We start from the raw sequence: 17,966 nt of genomic DNA, 5'->3' as shown, positions 1-17,966 counted from the left end.
TATTACCAAAAGTTTGGAGCACCTGTGCTTGAGGAGGAAGGGGGAAGGTCAAAGAGCCCCACTCTAAGGGACATTGTCTTGAACCACCTTTAATGTTAATCACAGTTTAGATTATATTGCTACTGTTTACTACAGACTGTTAGCATACATCTGGTTGAACAGAGTGTTTCTGTAAGTGTGCTTCTTGAAAGGTGAGATTCGGAGGGATTTCTGACTTTCAGGCAGAATTCCAAAACTTCCAAAATGGTAACTGGACTAAGGTAAGAGGTTTGAGTTGGACAAGACAGTCTTGATGATATTTGTTCAATCCACTACTTGGGACAATGCATGTGGTGAGGTATGATTCATCTTGTTGAAAGAGGTACAGTTCTGTGGGGTCCTTTCCATAAAACATCAGTCATGCAAGCAATGCACCAATGTTCAGAATCTCATAATACAGCAAGGTATTTGCTGATCTATAAGTATTACCAGTGAACCAAGTCTAAACCAGCTAAAGAATCATGATAACACTGTCAGCACTCTTCAAGGTAGAGAAATGACAGTCATATATTCATAGTTTTCTCCAGGTTAACATTAGATATATCTGTGTAATCTAGCATGTGGTGAATGTCCTGAACTCTCATTTCATAACGTGTTCACATAACTCTTTTTCAGTGGTCAAACTACTACTCCACATTAACTTGTTTTCCATCAATGCCTATAATTGATTTGAATACTATACACACTGCCTTCAATCACCATCCCTAATACATTTTTAAGGTTAATTCATGTGTAAGTACATTCAGGTAAGAGATTTTCAATCTAATACTTTACATGTAATTGAAGTTTATTTAAACCTGCACACATTTTAAGAGCTTTTTATCAGATGGAATAACTACCTGAACTGACAGAAAATTATCTAAAAGAAATAGCTACAAGAGAAAGGATAACAATACTGTTGTGATTCACAGAATTACAATAAATTTTATAAAAACACGACAACATTGCAAGAACTGTCAAAGAATAAAAAATTATATAAAACACGTTTAGCAGAATGAGTGAAAGTTACATATGTATAGAAATACAGATAGATACACTAGAGAAAAACAATACCTCAAAAAATTAAGTTAAAATAATTGTAGAAAGCAATTGGCAGTACTGTATTGAAATTATAACTAGGAAAATAAACCAAAATATATATATTATATATATATATACATTGTTTGTTTGTTTGTAATTATGCACAAAGCTACACAATGGGCTATCTGTGCTCTACCCACCACGGGTATATATATACATACACACACAAAATGTATGCAACAGTATTCTTCATTGAAATATAAACTAAAAACAGAAAATAAAATTAACCAGTTTTCATGAAAGAAGAAGTAGCAGTAAAGGAAAGTTTTGAAAATGTGGAACACAGAGAGAGGTTTGGCAGGAACTGGATGAAAAGATACCTGATACTGAGCGTTGAGGTTGAAAGATCCCATAATAAACAGACCTTGGCCCCACCAAAATTCTTGCTGATATATTAGTTTCAGGGCTGATGCATTTTTCCCTTATTTTCTGCAGCGCCTCCTATTTCTACACTATCCCAGCCATTTTCTCACAAGCACAAAGTCCTGTGTTTCATGATGGAATTTTTGTTTTTATATTTAGATCTTCAAATGTTTGTCTTAGCTCAACATATTCTTTACCACTAATAAACTTAACAACATATACTACTTTCTTTTGTTGTTTGGCTGGTTTTAAATTGGTTTTGACCTTGCACAGAAATTGTTTGGAGATTTATTTTTCTTCAAGACTGTTTGAACTTTATGTCATTGGCATATCTTACAAACTTTATAAGACAGTCCTGCTAAACATGACAGTACAGCTGCAGGAAGCTCGTCTTTCTGTGGTTGAAATGTTCTCTGTTTTTGTTGCCACATTTAAAACTGCTTCTGAACCAGTTTTAATAAATACTTATTTTCCTTAAATATTTTTTGTAAGTATTTGAGTTCAGCATCAATGAAGTGAAGCTCACCAGTCTCAATGGCTCTGGTAGCTAAACAGCCGAGAATACCTTGCTTGACCGTTGGAGGATAGCATAAGGTGAAGACACAGATCACTGTATTGGCTTTCTGGACGTTTGAGTGAGAAGATTTTGGTAATTTTTTTAAAAACTAAAACAGAGCTGCTAGTGGTTTATAATTATAAACTAGACAGAGGGTTCAGTCATGATTCTAGATAATAATAAAGCAATCAATGAAATGCTATCATTTTGAATGTATATTTAAAGCTGAGCACAATATAAGATTCTTCAGTTCTTGTAGGAATATTTCATAGGTAATAGAAGATTGTGTGGAATCCATAACTGTATCATCTGTTATGATGTAGATATCCTTTTTTCAAAGAAAGTATGATGATGTAAGGAGACAACTAATCATCAGCTGAAGGAGCTGGGCATTCTGGTTGCACATCATCATTTCCAAGTTTTGGAAAATAATAAATTATACAATAAAACTAGCTGGAGTATTTGTCATTTGTTTTATTGCATCTTTAACCATCTTTAAGTATCCTTGATGATCACATACCTTTTTAAAGCTAAAAGTCTCAACAGTTTGGTTAAATACTTTGCTACATTATAAGATGGATTGTCAATAAAATTGTTATTAATCTATATAATTTGTGTATTTTTGGTTAATCATACAGCTGTGGATCTAAGTGTATATGACCTGGTCGATTTTGATTTTCTGTTTCAGGATATTCAGTAAATTGTTAACTTCTTTGTGTAGCAAACAGAATGACATCATGTAGCATATTTCACATTATAGGTCAGAAACTTTAGTTTCACAGTAAATTTTGTCCATTACAACAACTGCACTTCCTAAGACAAAATGAAGATATCTTGGACAGACTTCAATTGTTTTAAAATATGGTTCTCAGTTCTAGTTAAATCATAATTTTGCTTGTACTATTGAATTATGTAAATAGTTTGTTTAATCTCCACTAACAATTCTATAGATTGTTCACTCTCAGTTTTTACATCCATGTAATGATTTCAAGTGTTGGAATGCTGGAAACAGTAAGTGCAATATTCACTGAATAACAGAGGTTGATCTTCATCAAATTCGTTACTCAGATTTCGACCAGGACAAATAAACTTCAGTGACAAGTAAAGTACAGTTTGAAAATGTCTTTTCTTTATAAAACACTCCTGTGTGAAGATTTTTAAACTCGTCTTTGAAGGATCTTGACTCCTTCTGACTGTGTAATTACCTAACCATTATAAAATATATGTGGCTGTGTGCCAAGGGACAGGCCTAATAGTAGCTAGAGGTGTGCTTTCTCATAATTTTTACTGTAACATTGTATGTATATTCATCATGTTAGAAAAACATGTAGGTTCAAGAAGTCTTGATAGAAATGAATAAAGACCCTATAACCCGAGCGCTTTCGAAAGGTGGACCTTTCTTCTTCAGGGGCAAACTGGGAATGGTGGTGTAATCGAATGAGTGATATATATATATATATATATATATATAAAGGGAGTTTAGTGATGTTATGAATGTAATCCAGTTTTCCAGGAAATGTTTAGTCTATTTCTCTATGTACAGTTGTAAACATCTCATTTCCAGTACAGTGTAACCGATGGCAAGAGTGTATGTGAAAAGGTGTTAGGGGTATTCTACTTTAGAAATGGATAAATATATGTATATTGAAAACTATACTTAAGTGTTTAAGTAAAATAAAGGTGACTCCTGGAGACTGATTGAAAAAGATATATTATGCTAATCAATTTATAAAAACAGGTATGAAAAAGTATCTTAAATAAATAGTAAGTTTTAGGAAATTCAGCATTCACATTACATGAAAAAAATATGCAAAGAATAAAAATTATTTTTCTGACAGAGATGAAACCAATGAACGGAAATCACTGATTCCAGGATTTAGATTAATTCCGAAAGGTTGAACAGTGTTTAGATTAGCAATCCAATTAGCTTCTTTTACTTCTCTATCTGCTCTAGTTTTGAATCCTGTTTCAATGCCAATGAGAGTAGCATCGTTAATGGAATGACCAAGTTGGTTAAAGTGTTGAGCAAGAGCGAGATATTTTTCAGTGTTAATAGAAGATTTATGGTTGTTGAAACGTTCTCTAAGAGTTGTTTGTGTATGTCCTAAATATTGGTAACTGCATTTTTTTATACTGTATAAGGTAAACGGTGTTTTTTGTTTCACAAGTGATTTCTTTGGATATTTGAGTTTCTTTGATTGTGCTTGTCAGAAAATGAGTTAGTAGTTTTTAAGAACTTGCAGGTTTGACAACGGGCTTTATTACATGGATGACAAACATTTTTGGGTGGGATGTAATTCACTTTTATGTGAACAAGGACATTCTTTAGAGTTCTGCTTTTTTGGAAGGAGACAACGGGAAGTTCAGAAAATATCTGTTTAAGGTGATCGTTCAGTTGTAGGAGATGAAAATGTTTTTTCAGAATTCATGAAACATTTCCGAGTTTAAACTGATTGGCAATAATATGAGAAATTCTATTTGAGAGTTTAGTATTGTTCTGTTTTAGGATGTTTTTTCGCTGAGTGTTATTAGCCTTTTCAATTTGTCTGTCGATTTTGGTATCTTTATATATCCTCTTTGTAACATGGTTTGTTTTAGATCCTTGGTGTGTTTTTTTGTAGTCTTTCATCTGACCATATTTTCTTTATTCTAAAAGCTTGACTGTATTAATGTTTCATTTATTGTGAGAGGGGTGACAGCTTTTATAGTGAAGGTATTGTGGTATGTCTGTAGCTTTTTTTACAAGTCAGTATGTAAAATTCTGTCTTTTAGAAAAACAGTGACGTCAAGAAAGTTAATCTGGGTGAGCGAGTAATCACAGGTAAACTTGATTGTTTTGTGAAAGGAGTTTGCATGCGAGATAAATTATTTAAGTGATTTAAGACCGGCTGTCCAAATGAAAAATATGTCATCTATGTAATGTTTCCATGTATGAGGTTTCACAGGGCTTAGTTGTAAAAGCTGGTTTTCAATACGACCCATAAAAATGTTGGCATAATTGGGAGCCATTTTGGTAGCCATTGCAGTACTGTTAACCTGAATGTAATGCTCATTATTGAATTTGAAGTTGTTCAGAGTTAAAACCAGGCTGGCAAGATCAGTTACTATTTGAAATTCTGATTGTTCAGAAAGATTTAATGCAGACTTTAGAGCTTGTAGTCGTTTATCATGTGGAATATTGGTGTAAAGGGAAGAAAAATTCATCGTGCAAAGAAGGCTGTTGGGTGGTAACTGTCCATTAGTATTAATATCTTCTATGATGTTAAGAAAGTGAGTAGTATCCTTTATAATTAGTATCCTTTATGTAAGAGGGGAGGGTACATGGAATAAATTTTATGTGTTGGTCAACAAAAGCGGACAGCTTTTCAATAGCCATGTTTATATTAGAAATTATAGATCGGACAGAATTGTTTGGTTTGTGTATTTTGGGTAAGAGATAAAATCTACCAGAAAAAGCTTATCTGGGTATCAAATACTGAAAGGTCTCTTTGTTAATCTTACTGTTTTTTGGAGTTATTTAAGCTTATCAGTTATGGTCTTAATAAAGTGAGTTGTAGGATCATGCGAGTTTTTTGTAGAAATTAGTGTCCTCTAGTTGCCGGTTAGCTTCCGTGATATAGTCATCTTTGTTAAGAATAACAATAGCTCCACCCTTGTCTGCTAGCTTTATTATGATATTGTTGTTCGATTTAAGACTGTTTAAAACACTTCTTTCATTTTGGTTAATATTATAAGGACATTGCTTTGAAGATTTTAAGGTCTGTATTATGTCATTTTCTACTGCTTTAATATAACTCTCTAAATGTGGTTCTCTGTTTAGAGGAGGTGTCCATAAAGACTTTTCTTTAAAGTTCAGTGTATGTTGATTTTCAGTAGGGTGGGTTTTGTTGTGAAAAAATTTGTGAAGTCTCAGTTTTCTAGAGAATTCATGAAGGACAGAAAGAAGTTCGGCCTCATTAACATAACTGTTATTTGGGCAGAAATTGAGACCTTTACTATGAGGACTCAGTTCTGTTTCAGAAAGAGTTATGTCTGAAAGATTAACAATGTTGGAGATATGTTGGAAGTGTTCATCATTATCTGTACGTTTTATGAGGTTGCTATTATTTTCAACAGATTTGTTAGATTGAGAAGGCTTATGCGCATTAGAGGATGAAGTGTTTTTAAACGTTTTTTTAGGCTGTTCATTGTGAGAAAAGGGGATTTTAGTAGTTTCTGGTAGACTGCGTTATGTTAAGGTAATTTCTTTAAGATAAAGAAGAGGGTTTGAAAAAGTGTTATTAGAAGCACTTTTTAAATTGGTGTTTTTGGTAGGAAGCTGATTTTTGTTATTCTTTTTGAGAAGGAATGTATCAGTTCTCTTTGTAAATTTTTGAAGTTCTTCTTTTTCTTCCAGTGAAGGGTTGTAAAGGTGATAATAGTGGGAAAATTCTTTGTCTAGAATATCAACAGAATGTTTTAGTCATATTCATGGGTTCTAAGGAAGTGTTACCATTTGTTGCAGAAGTTCTGACCATGTGCTCCTATTGTTATTGGTGCTTTTAATGCGAGAGATTGAGGTACGTTTCGTTTTTTTGTATGTTATGCACTAGCGACTTGTTGACAATGTTTTGTGCATTTCTCAGTGAGTTTTCTAAGTTTTTGAAACAGTTGTTTTCCGCTGTATTTGAGTGATTCGCTGCTTGGTTCACATTGAATGTTGACAGATATTGGTGTGAGGATGTCGTTGTAATTGTGAGATAGAGAATGGTTAAGTTTGAGGGAAGGAAGAGGGGAGTAACTATCTTCTTCAGAGTGTGGAGTGCATTGCTGGTCATTCTGAGAGCTTATGCTAACAGATGAAAGACTACTGTGTTCTAATGAAGGTAATTCTACAAGAGACTGATCGACTGGTGAAGAATGTAATGTGGAACATGTAGCGCTTACATTGGTAGTGATTTGGTGTAGTTTTGTAGATAAGGGAGTGTAAGGGTTTCTGGGCAAGCAAGAACGAACAACAGAAGCATAATTAGAATGAATGTTGCTGTTTTTGATGTTTTGGGGGAAGTGTTATTTGTGTTTAGTCCTTTAGAAGAACTTGAAGGATCACTGTAAGAGAGTGGATGAGTGTTTAGCTGGGTAGATTGAGCGACAGAGGTATTATTGTGAGAGACGTTGGTAGCTTCTGAGATAGGGAGAAATGTAGAATTTGGACAGGGAAGGGTAGAAGAACTATTAGAAGTAGAAATAGGAGATGATTGGGGTAACTTAGAAAAGGAAGACAAGAGTGGGAGAATGCTTTGGGAAATAAAGTATTTGAAGTTTGAGGCCAGGGTAAAAATACCAGAAAACTTGTGGTGAAGTCTATCTCATGCAAGAAAATTAGTGAGTGGTATTAGGTTTGTGTCGTTGATGAAAGCAAGTTGGGGGTTAAGTCTGCATAGCTAATTCATTAAAATGTTGAATTTTGTTGTTGAGTTGTTTAATTATTGCACTGTTTGTGTGTTGCAATCAGTGGAAGTGTGTCTCTTCACATGTCTGTATATTACACTAGAGATAGCCAGTTTAATGTGTGGTCTGAGGCTGAAGATATGTGCTATTGTGTTTTCAAGTTCTGAAAAACAGTCTTCAACAGTCTTATCGGATTGTTTCAGGTCATTAGTACCAAAGTGAATTATTAGAAATCAGATGAATTCAGGAAGAGAACTGGTCATAACTATGGCATCATTTATTTTATCTTCAGTGATGAATTTTGACAGGATTTGGTGTCCATTAATAAAAGTTAAGTGTTTGAGTAGGTACTAAAGCATTGAATCACCTAAAATGCCTATGTTAGGAAATAAAAGAGTATACTTACCTGAAATGGGTTCATGTTCCTCACGTGGTGGTACATTCACGATATTAGAAAAACACGTAGGTTCAAGAAGTCTTGATAGAAATGAATAAAAACCCTATATCCTGAGCACTTTCAAAAGGTGGACCTTTCTTCTTCAGGGGCAAACTGGGAATGGTGGTGTAATTGAATGAGTGATATATATATAAAGGGAGTTTAGTGATGTCATGAAGGTCATCTGGTTTTCCAGGAAATGTTTAGTCTATTTCTCTATATACTGTTGTAAGCATCTCATTTCTGGTACAGTGTAGCCGATGGTGAGTGTATGTGAAAAGGTGTTAACAATGTTTTACTTTAGAAATGGATAAATATATGTATATTTAAAACTATACTTAAGTGTTTAAGTAAAATAAGGATGACACCTGGAGACTGATTGAAAAAGATATGTTATGCTAATCAATTTATAAAAACAGGTATGAAAAATTATCTAAAATAAATAGTAAGTTTTAGGAAATTCAGCATTCACATTACATGAAAAATATATGCAAAGAATCATAAATCTTCTATCAATACCAAAAAATATCTTCCTGTTGCTCATCACTTTAACCAACCTGGTCATTCTATTAATGATGTTACTCTCATCGGCATTGAAACAGAATTCAAAACTAAAGAAGATAGAGAAACAAAAGAAACTTATTCGATTGCTAATCTCAACACTGTTCTACCTTTTGGTATTAATCTAGATCCTGGAATCAGTGATCTCCTTTCATTGGTTTCATCTCTGTCAGAAAAATAGTTTTTATTCTTTTCTTATATATTTTTATGTAAATAAAAACAGGATGACCTTCATAATGTCACTAAACTTCCTTTATATATATTGTATGTATATATATATGGTAAAACAGTGTGGTGTACAGCATAAATATTCATAGTGAATAGTTGTGAAAGCTTTAAAATTTCATATTATACTTACATATTTTTCACAGCTTTACCATCCCTTCAGATAATCCATTGGGTTTATAACAAACTCGATCATTTGCTTTATTAGTAGTAGAGCTCTCAATAAAAATGGAATGAGTTTCTTTTGAATAGTATCTCTTTCTTATTAACAGTAAGACAAAACAATTTGTTTTCAATCCCATCTGAAAAACAGAAAGTTTACACAACTGTCACTTAATGCCTGTATTAGTATTTAATTTTCTGAAGGTTTGAGAAATCAATGCTTACACTTTCAATGCAAGTGGGACTTCTCCACTTTTAGCTTCTTTCTGTAACAAAGTGTAGAAATATGTCAACCTGGAACTTACTCCTGTTAAAGGTGACACCAATTTTAATTCCTAAGCCTTGAAGTATTGCTTTAAAAAGGTGGAAAATGTACCATAATATAATATGTAATAACATATTTCTTTGGCATAAAGATACTAGATGAGACATGGTTAGCCCCAATAAAGGAAAATAAAAGGACAGGCAAGTCAACAAACTTATAAAATATCACTCTATCTAATTTCCATATCTTAGGTAAAGACATATACTATGCTTAATGTGTGTGTTACACACAATAAAACAATGAGCTATACAAATGAAAGGTTAAACTGCTCAATAAGTTAGTTTTCTTAAGATTTTTAACATAGATCATTTCAAGTCTCTTCTGTGCTGTAGAATATATTAACTTATACTGAAACTTAAATCATCAGAAATTATTTTTTCTTCCTCTCTCAGAAAGACAAAGAAAATTTATTAACAGCTTCTTAGTCATTTCCATGGTTGAATAAGCTTGTAAAGCAAATAAGAATAAACATTAACCATCTTATCCTCTGGTGTGGAAGAAGTTCTTTCAGTTTAAGCAAATAAAAGGTATATGTTTCACTTTGTAAATATATAAATGAGTAAAAATAAGGCTTACTGATTTTAAAGTTTACAGCAAGAAAAATAAATTGACTTATAGAAATAAAACTGCATAATGTTAAAAGGTAACGTCAGTATTTTTAGGATCTAAAAGAAAGTGACATAGATATCTCTGGAAATGCAACTTGTTGTTTTACTCTCGCAATATAGGGTATTGTGGGATAATTAAACCATTTTAAATTCAATACCTTGATAACTAAAAAATATTGCCAAAGTAAAATTTTAGCAACCACAATGATAAATAAAGGTAGCATGGTATTATTTAAAAATTATATACTCTGTTTTCTTGTTCATTTACAATGTGGATATAGGTTCTCAAGTTTTTCTTCAAGAAAACTGACTTACTACCAAAATATTCCTTTTACCATTTGAGATCATGTCTATGTTTTCCTCCTGTTCAAGTACAAAATACTATATTAAGAAATTAATACAACAAAATGGTGAAAGAATGATTCTGATATGTTATGAAAGATTACAAGCACCCAAGTAAAAAAAACCATTAAACCTAAAATTACAGACAAGTTTACATACACTATTGGTGGAATCCATATATAACATTCAGTGTACAGGAATGACCCATAAAATTGGGTGAAATCACTATTTTCTCTGTAAAGTACAATGGGACTCCAGCAGTAATGGGATTAATTACAACACTGATATCATTTTTCTTTAATAATTTTGTGCAACAAATATTATTAAGGATCCTGATACCAATAAAATCATAAATTCACAAGCAATTAAAAACTTTGTTATCCATAAGGGCATCCCAATTAGTAATTCTAGGCTTAAGTTTCTGACCTACTATATAAACGAAAGAAAAATATTTGTGAAGAAATAATCAAGAAGTCAAAACAAGTTCTGAGCACAAAACTTATAACGAGGTAAATGTTTTTTGTTTTTGTTTGTTTGTTTGGAATTAAGCACAAAGCTACACAATGGTCTATTTGTGATCTGCCCACCACAGGGATCGAAACCCGGTTTCTAGCATTGTAAGTCTGCAGACATACCGCTGTGCCACTGGGGTGGTGGTAAATGTTATAACTATCAAACTGGGTGTCAAATGTTACAAATTTATAGCATATTCAGTTCAGTGATCTTTTTAAGATAACTGGCTGAACTATTACTATACTGATTGAATTTAAGAGTAAAGAATACATCTATAATCAATTAATTGGACATGCTAAGATTACATTTTTCAGTAATTATATATATATAGAAATACTCGTATAAAAGAAATATTAAAAGTCCACAGTTTAAACCCCGAACACAGCTTACTGTAAGCATTATATCTTTGCATGTGTTTGTAGCTAAGCAGAGTGCCTTAAAATAAAATACATATGTAAGTTTTCAATCTACATTAGTTTATTTACAGAATGTTTTGCTACATCTTCACCACCTTCAGCATTAAAACTTTTTTCTATGTATAGACATTGATACTTTCCTACAGTATATACTAAGTTATTTCCTTCAAACAAAGTTCTAGCTGGCAGTAGTTGGCAGAGATCTTTCTCTCTCTCCTTGGAAAAAAACAACAGGACGTATTTCAACGAATACAGGTAATAAAAGAAATATAGAGAGTTGAATTCAGCATTATATTTTCATGTATATCATAAACACTTTGGCAAAATGATTACACATTTATTGCTAAGTATACAATGATGACTTAAACAACTTATTTTCTTAGTGAACTTCTAGTAACTGACTTCAGTTTTGTAAATATATATATATATATATATATATATATACTAAGTTTATATATGTGGTTATATTTACTATCACCTAGAGTTTCAAATAATGATTTTGTTTGTTATCCAGCATAAAATATTTGTTAACTTCTGGTTAACTACATGTTTGGTCATTTTTCATAGTGTAAAACTGCTTATATATTCTATACTTTGAATTAAAAGAAACTGGCTATGATTTCACATTTATCAATAAAACAACATGAATAATAAACTTCTGTGCATTAGGCTTATACCTACATAACTCAATTTCACGTTACTTGGTAACTAGGTAGTTGTTGTAACCATTGAACAAAGCTATTAAGTTATGATAATTTCTTTTTTTCCCAATATATATTCCTCACTTCAGGTTTCAACCAGAGATCTATCACACACACAGGAAAATGCTCTTCTAACTAGTGTTAATCCAGTAGCATTTGCTAGTAAGGCAAATTTTAACAATTCAAACTACTACAAAAGTATAGATTTTTGATAACACATATTAAATCTACTAAGCCGTTATATGTATAAGATATCCTGCCTTTAGTTTCTAACATATTGAAAGCCAATGACCCGTGAGTCAGTAAGCTTTCATAAAACAGTCATTTTTTCAGCATTAGTGAAATATTATGTAGAGCTACAGCCATGAACTGATTTTGTTCTTTTGTACTGCTGTGCGAAATTTCAATGCAAAATAACAACAACAAAAAAAGACACAAAACTATATGACCATTTTGAAGTACTTAGGAGTTTCATGATTAAACAGTGTAAGTTATCTATATGAACCAAATTAACTACAACATTGCACACTTCTTCATACTCTATAACATTAGAATACTCTTATCTTTTATATATGTATATATAAGCCATTTAATAAAATATCTTATTCTGGGTTAGTACATAGAAATAATTACTTACAACTGTAACACTAAACTATCAAGAATATTCAAACTTTGGTGAAATAAAATTCCTTGAAATATAAAAATTGTGTATACTTTCATGTACATTAGCATTATTGTTATGAAAAGCCTAATATTCATTCATATAAAAAAAATTATATTTCCATTATCTGCTGTGTTGATGCATTTATCTATTGTTAACAAGTCTTTCTAATTATATATATAATTTAATAGAAAAATTAAGGATTTTTTTTTCTATTTCCTCCTTATGTAAATATTGTTTTATTAACTTCAGTTATCATACTAAGGATAATTATTGGCTGTACTGTACTAGCAGGGTGTTGCATGTTTTTGTAAGTCTTTACCCATGTGTTTACTTTTATAATTAACAACTCAAAACCACAATATGATGTAAAGTTGCATTAGTTTGCTTAGATGTTGAAAAAATATGCTAAACCATATTAAATGCAAACAAAAACGTTAACCCTTATGAACATTTACATAACATTAAAGAAAAACAAGGGACCTTTTAGTCCATCTAGGCTGTCCTATCCATTCAAACACTAAAAAACTCAAAGCCAGCTCTTATCCAAATATTTTTCAAGCTTTCTCTTAAACTTTCTTAAATTAACTGCATCTACCACACTTGAAGGCAACCCATTCCAATGACAACTACACTGTTAAAAATTTGTCTTAGCTGAAACTCCTACTCTGTCAAAATTTCAGAGATCTTAATCTATCCTTGCAATACAACCTTTCCATCCCAGGTATAAGATTAGTAGCCCTCTTCTGAAATATTTACAACAATTCACCAAAATCTTTATCTTTCATAACACTGTTAAGGTTATTCCCATCAAAATTATACTCATAATTCAAATTGTGATATTCCACACGCATTACCTTGCATTTATTATAATTAAAAGCTATTTGCTCAACTCACCAAATAATCCAAATTCTTTTGTAAAGCAGCATCCTCCTCACAGACAACAATACTCAAATCTTTAGACATCGGCAAAGTTAAATAATCTATTGAACATTCCTTCATCTATGTCATTGATGTAAATCAAAAAGAGCAAAGGTCCTAACACTGAGCCCCAAGGTACCTTATTTGTGACATTAATCCAGTTTGACTGAACCCCACGTATAACAACCCTCTGCTTTCTCTATCCAGCAAGTTTTCTATCCAATGAGCCAACCTAATCCCCACACCTACAGAGATAACTTTTTTAACAAGCCTATAATGTGGCACCTTGTCAAATGCTTTCGGAAAATCCAGATGCACAAAATGCTCACCCATACCCTTATATACATAAGCAGTAACCTCTTCAAAAAAATGTCAAAAGATTAGTAAGGCAAGATTTTCCCCTAGTGAAACCATATTGACTATTCAAAAATTTTTTAAGCTTAGCTTAAAGCATCTTTTATCAGACTTTCAAAAACTTTTTGCACCATTGAAGTAAGGCTGATAGGTCTAGTATAAGTACTAGCAGATTAAGATGTTATACCTGTTTATTCTTAGGAGGTTTCAGAACATGACAGAAGTATGGATAAAAACACTTTGATGTGGTAAATGTAATATACTTTTTTATCCATTGTACCCTCATACACTTCCATTTATGAATAACGGTTCCTGATGACAGATATATTTTAATTTCATGGTTTTTAGCAGAAAGCCTTGTTTTATTACAAGTAAGTGATCAAATTTCGAGTTAAGATGTTAAATTGTTGCAATCCTATTGCTGAATGAACACAACTACGATGGAATTGTTTCAGTACCGAGAATTTTACAAGTTATAATAGTGAAGTTCAAAATTTGTAAAAGTTATATCAACATAACTAATGAAACTTATGAATGCCAATCATAGTTTTTCTTATTGTACATTTAACTCTTTTAGAACAATGCTATTTTAAATTCATTTCTATGCACGTTACTGAGTTACATTCAAAATTTAATTAGACAACTTTACTATCCAAAATTAACATTATAATGGATGTTATAATTTGAATTTTTATGTTATCTAAGTTTTAATTCCTTTGTTTCAAAAGAAATGTTTAAAAAAATATTCAAACTGCAGTTTTCTTGTCATGTAATCTACTCACTATGGAAAATCTCAACTTTAGCAGGAGCTGAGTGTAAACACGAAAGCTTGTAATGTATATGAATGTCTAGATGCCAATGTACACATATATGTGGCCTTTTGACACATAAGATAAAAAGTCTCACAACTGTATTCACTGGGAAAAGAGAAATAACTTTTCCAACTCTTAATGGGTGCCATGCCCAACTTCTAAAGTTTGCCATGAAATTTACAATGTACATGTAGTGAGTTGATACAAGTGTATATAGTCATTAGAAAGAACTCAGTTTACACTATACTCCACCAACAGTTAACTTGAAATTAGCATGCAGTTTTCATATTAAAGTAGATGTAACTGCCTGTAGTATTATTGTGTGCTTGACCAACTATAGCATTTACAGTGGTTTGTTACCTAAATATGCTATAGTCAGACAGCCAAACTGCATTTAGGTCTTACTTTTATATTTTAGTTAATCATGTATTATTTGTGTTTTAAAAATCATATTTGAATGGTTTAATGATTTTTATAAGTTTTACTTGTTGCCTAGATTATGAAAGTGCCATCTTGTTTCAGCAATGCATCTCTGCAGGGAGTCTGCCGAAAAAAACTTCCTAAAGTCTCGCTGGCATCAATTGATATATTTGCATAAATAAAGACAAAAAATTTGAAAGGAAAATTAAAAATAAACTATAAGTGGAAAGATAAAGATGTGAAATTATGCATATGTGAAAAAGATGACTATTCCAGTGAATTTCTACGAAGAGTTGAAAGGTATGTACATATTTCTTTATGTTGATTTTAAACATCTCATTACACTTTGTGTTGATGACAATAGATAGATTTAACAGTGAGATAGTAGAGAAAGTGGAAAATACAATATAAACATTTACCTTAAAAAAACTTTTGGTATTCACTTAGGAGGCTCTAGAGATTATGCAAATGAAATGTGAAAACTAAGATAATAAATAGTATTTTTATACTCAAATAAAAATCACCTTGCATATTAACTATTCAGAGTATTAGTGCAAATAACTACATTAAATAATGAAATTTTTTTGTTAGAAATAGTACAAAAAATTAAATATTTTTCTGAAACTACATATTTTTAGAAAACTTCATGTCAAATTTAAAACAATTTTATCCACTAGTTTCACTTTTATAAAGAACTTTCAAGAGAGTTACGTAACCTACTTACAAAAGTTATAGGTCGTCATAATAGGGTTAAGAGTTAACAAAGTTAAAAAGCATGTATGCCATCATCACAGCTTGAAACATGTCAGTTATTTCTGGAAAATGTAAAGAAACGTTAGGGTATCAGATTTCTATGCAAAAAACAAATGTTGATAGAAATGCTTTATTGAAATTATTTGCAACTGAAATTTTCATATGAAGCTGCATACATTTTGAATGGCTTTATAAGACCATCAAAAGTGTCAAGTGTATCACTGTGTGGAGCTTGACTGCAATTAGTTTAAATGTAAATGATCAGTTGTGGGACATCCTAAAGTGAAATATTGAAAGTGATGGACAGAACAGTGCACAATGAAGGTAGTTATATATAAAATAAATAAATAAACATATATGTATAACAATATCTTTTCAATTGTATTTATGTCCAAGTCAATAAAGCAAGAAAGTAAAATAAAGTAAAAGGTGACAAAAATAACACACATAAAGCTTCAATAACACTTGTTGAAACAATGTCTTAAACTACTATATGGAATAGGAGATATAGATAATGCACAAGAATGAGCAAGATTACTAGTTTTATGTTTATAATAAATTTATATGCAGCATTATGACAAAGTCAAGTAGTTGGAGGGTTGAAAAAAGTTAGGAAAATGATTTAGTTAGAAGTTGATAGACTCAAAAATACTAGGTAAGAATCAGGTTAACAAGAAAAGGTCAAAAATGATGCATTAACCTGCTGAAGTAAAGAACATTTTACAAATTTAAGAAGCTATGCCAATCAACTTGCTGAACACAAAAAAGTGCATCATTTATTTAGTTGATATAAATACTAGAAAAGCTTCTTACTGTCATATGTTGGCTTGTGATTCTGACACTGGCCATCTGTAAAAACAAATATAGCATTATGGAATTGACATATCACTTTATGATAAAGTACAGATTTATGAATATTTTAATAAGTTTAAGAAAAACTAGATTTAACCAAAACATAAGAAAGTTCATAACTTTCATGCCAGTTTTTAGTACAGCAACAAAACTCAAGTGTTTTCTTAAATCAATATATGAACCAAGGATTAAAAGGATTATTACCAACTGACAGTTTTCTATTACACTGATTTATTACAATAAGATGGAAAAGCCCTCTTTTTTACTTACTTTGGAAAGTTAACATTGTCCAATACTGAAATAAATTTCCGATAGATATCTCACATGTTAGCTTTTCCTGATTTTGTGTTGCCCTGTCTGTATATGTGCAATTTTTTTGCTTGCCACTATCCTTGAAGCTACCACCTAAACTCACACTTTTCCATGTGCTATTGCTGCACTGTAGTATGCAACATACCCCTCCAGAGTAGCTGAATCCTTCTATACTGATTGTTTAAACATTAATTTGAGATTAGGCATGAAAAGATGCACTGGAAGTAGGGAGAATGGGTGTGAAGTGTGAGAGGAGATTAGTATCTACAGGAAATACATTTTCAGTGTTGGAAAAAGTGATAACTTTCAATACCATACCGTACTTCCTCTCACATATTAACTAGAATCCTACACTGAAGTGGTGGAGGGACCAATGCAAAATTTACCTAGATGAGCCTCTCAGAAAGTGTCTGAAGAGAACCCATGTACAGTGATACCCGATACCTAGAAAAATATAGGGGCACACCTGTGGGAGATTGCACACTTTTTGTACCAGGGTATACTCTTTGCCCATAGTGAAGATATGTGTTGCCAAGACAGGCAGAAGACAAAAACAGTCCAAAATCACAGAATGGACAATGAAAATGTGATGTGGAGTAGTGTGGTTAAGGCTCATCAGACCGTATGTTGTGGGTGTACATTCCAAAACCAGGTGGCATCAGTTATGTGTCATCTGGTCTCTGGTAGGAGGTCTCAACCATCTTCATCTCCATACCAGGAAGAAGAAGGGAAAAGGAACTTCCATTCTACCATCCTAGGTAAGGCTTATGCATGTTGACTTTGCAGACATCCGTTACGTATTACAATTTCAAATGGTCTGATACCGAGCAAAATGATAATTTAAATATAGTTGTTAAATTGTACTTTGGATTTAGCAGTTAAGTAAAATCTGAAATATAGTCAGTTTATGATATTTGCCAACAACATTGATACAACCAATTTTCTTTTCTAATACAAAAATGTTCTAATATACAAACAATAACACAATTATTACAAACAGTTATTATACACAATGATTTATATACAAACATTTTACAAACTTAAAAGCAATATTAAGTCTTCTTTCTAGTCTGGAACTTCCTTGATATCTTATCAAGAGTTCACGATGAGTGAGTTAATTATGA

General features: G+C 31.8%; 1 long non-coding RNA gene across 4 annotated transcripts in view; it reads right to left on the bottom strand.

The window, feature by feature from the left end:
• The window catches only part of LOC106460743, a 44,944-nt gene that overhangs the window by 6,413 nt on the left and 20,565 nt on the right, over positions 1–17,966 (bottom strand). For 3 of the 4 annotated variants that reach the window (XR_002610834.1, XR_001290899.2, XR_002610836.1), the window contains exons 4-5: positions 16,492–16,527; positions 8,824–8,992 (exon numbers count right to left, since the gene is read on the bottom strand). This is a non-coding gene — a long non-coding RNA (uncharacterized LOC106460743). Of the gene's footprint in view, positions 1–8,377; positions 8,516–8,823; positions 8,993–16,491; positions 16,528–17,966 lie in introns of those variants that run through there. The other variant, XR_002610835.1, reaches the window with a different exon arrangement.

The sequence above is a fragment of the Limulus polyphemus genome, unplaced genomic scaffold, assembly GCF_000517525.1.
Source record: "Limulus polyphemus unplaced genomic scaffold, Limulus_polyphemus-2.1.2 Scaffold827, whole genome shotgun sequence".
Lineage (NCBI taxonomy): Eukaryota > Metazoa > Arthropoda > Merostomata > Xiphosura > Limulidae > Limulus > Limulus polyphemus.
Note: the sequence above shows the minus strand (reverse complement) of the source record. Positions and strands in the feature narration are given on the sequence as shown.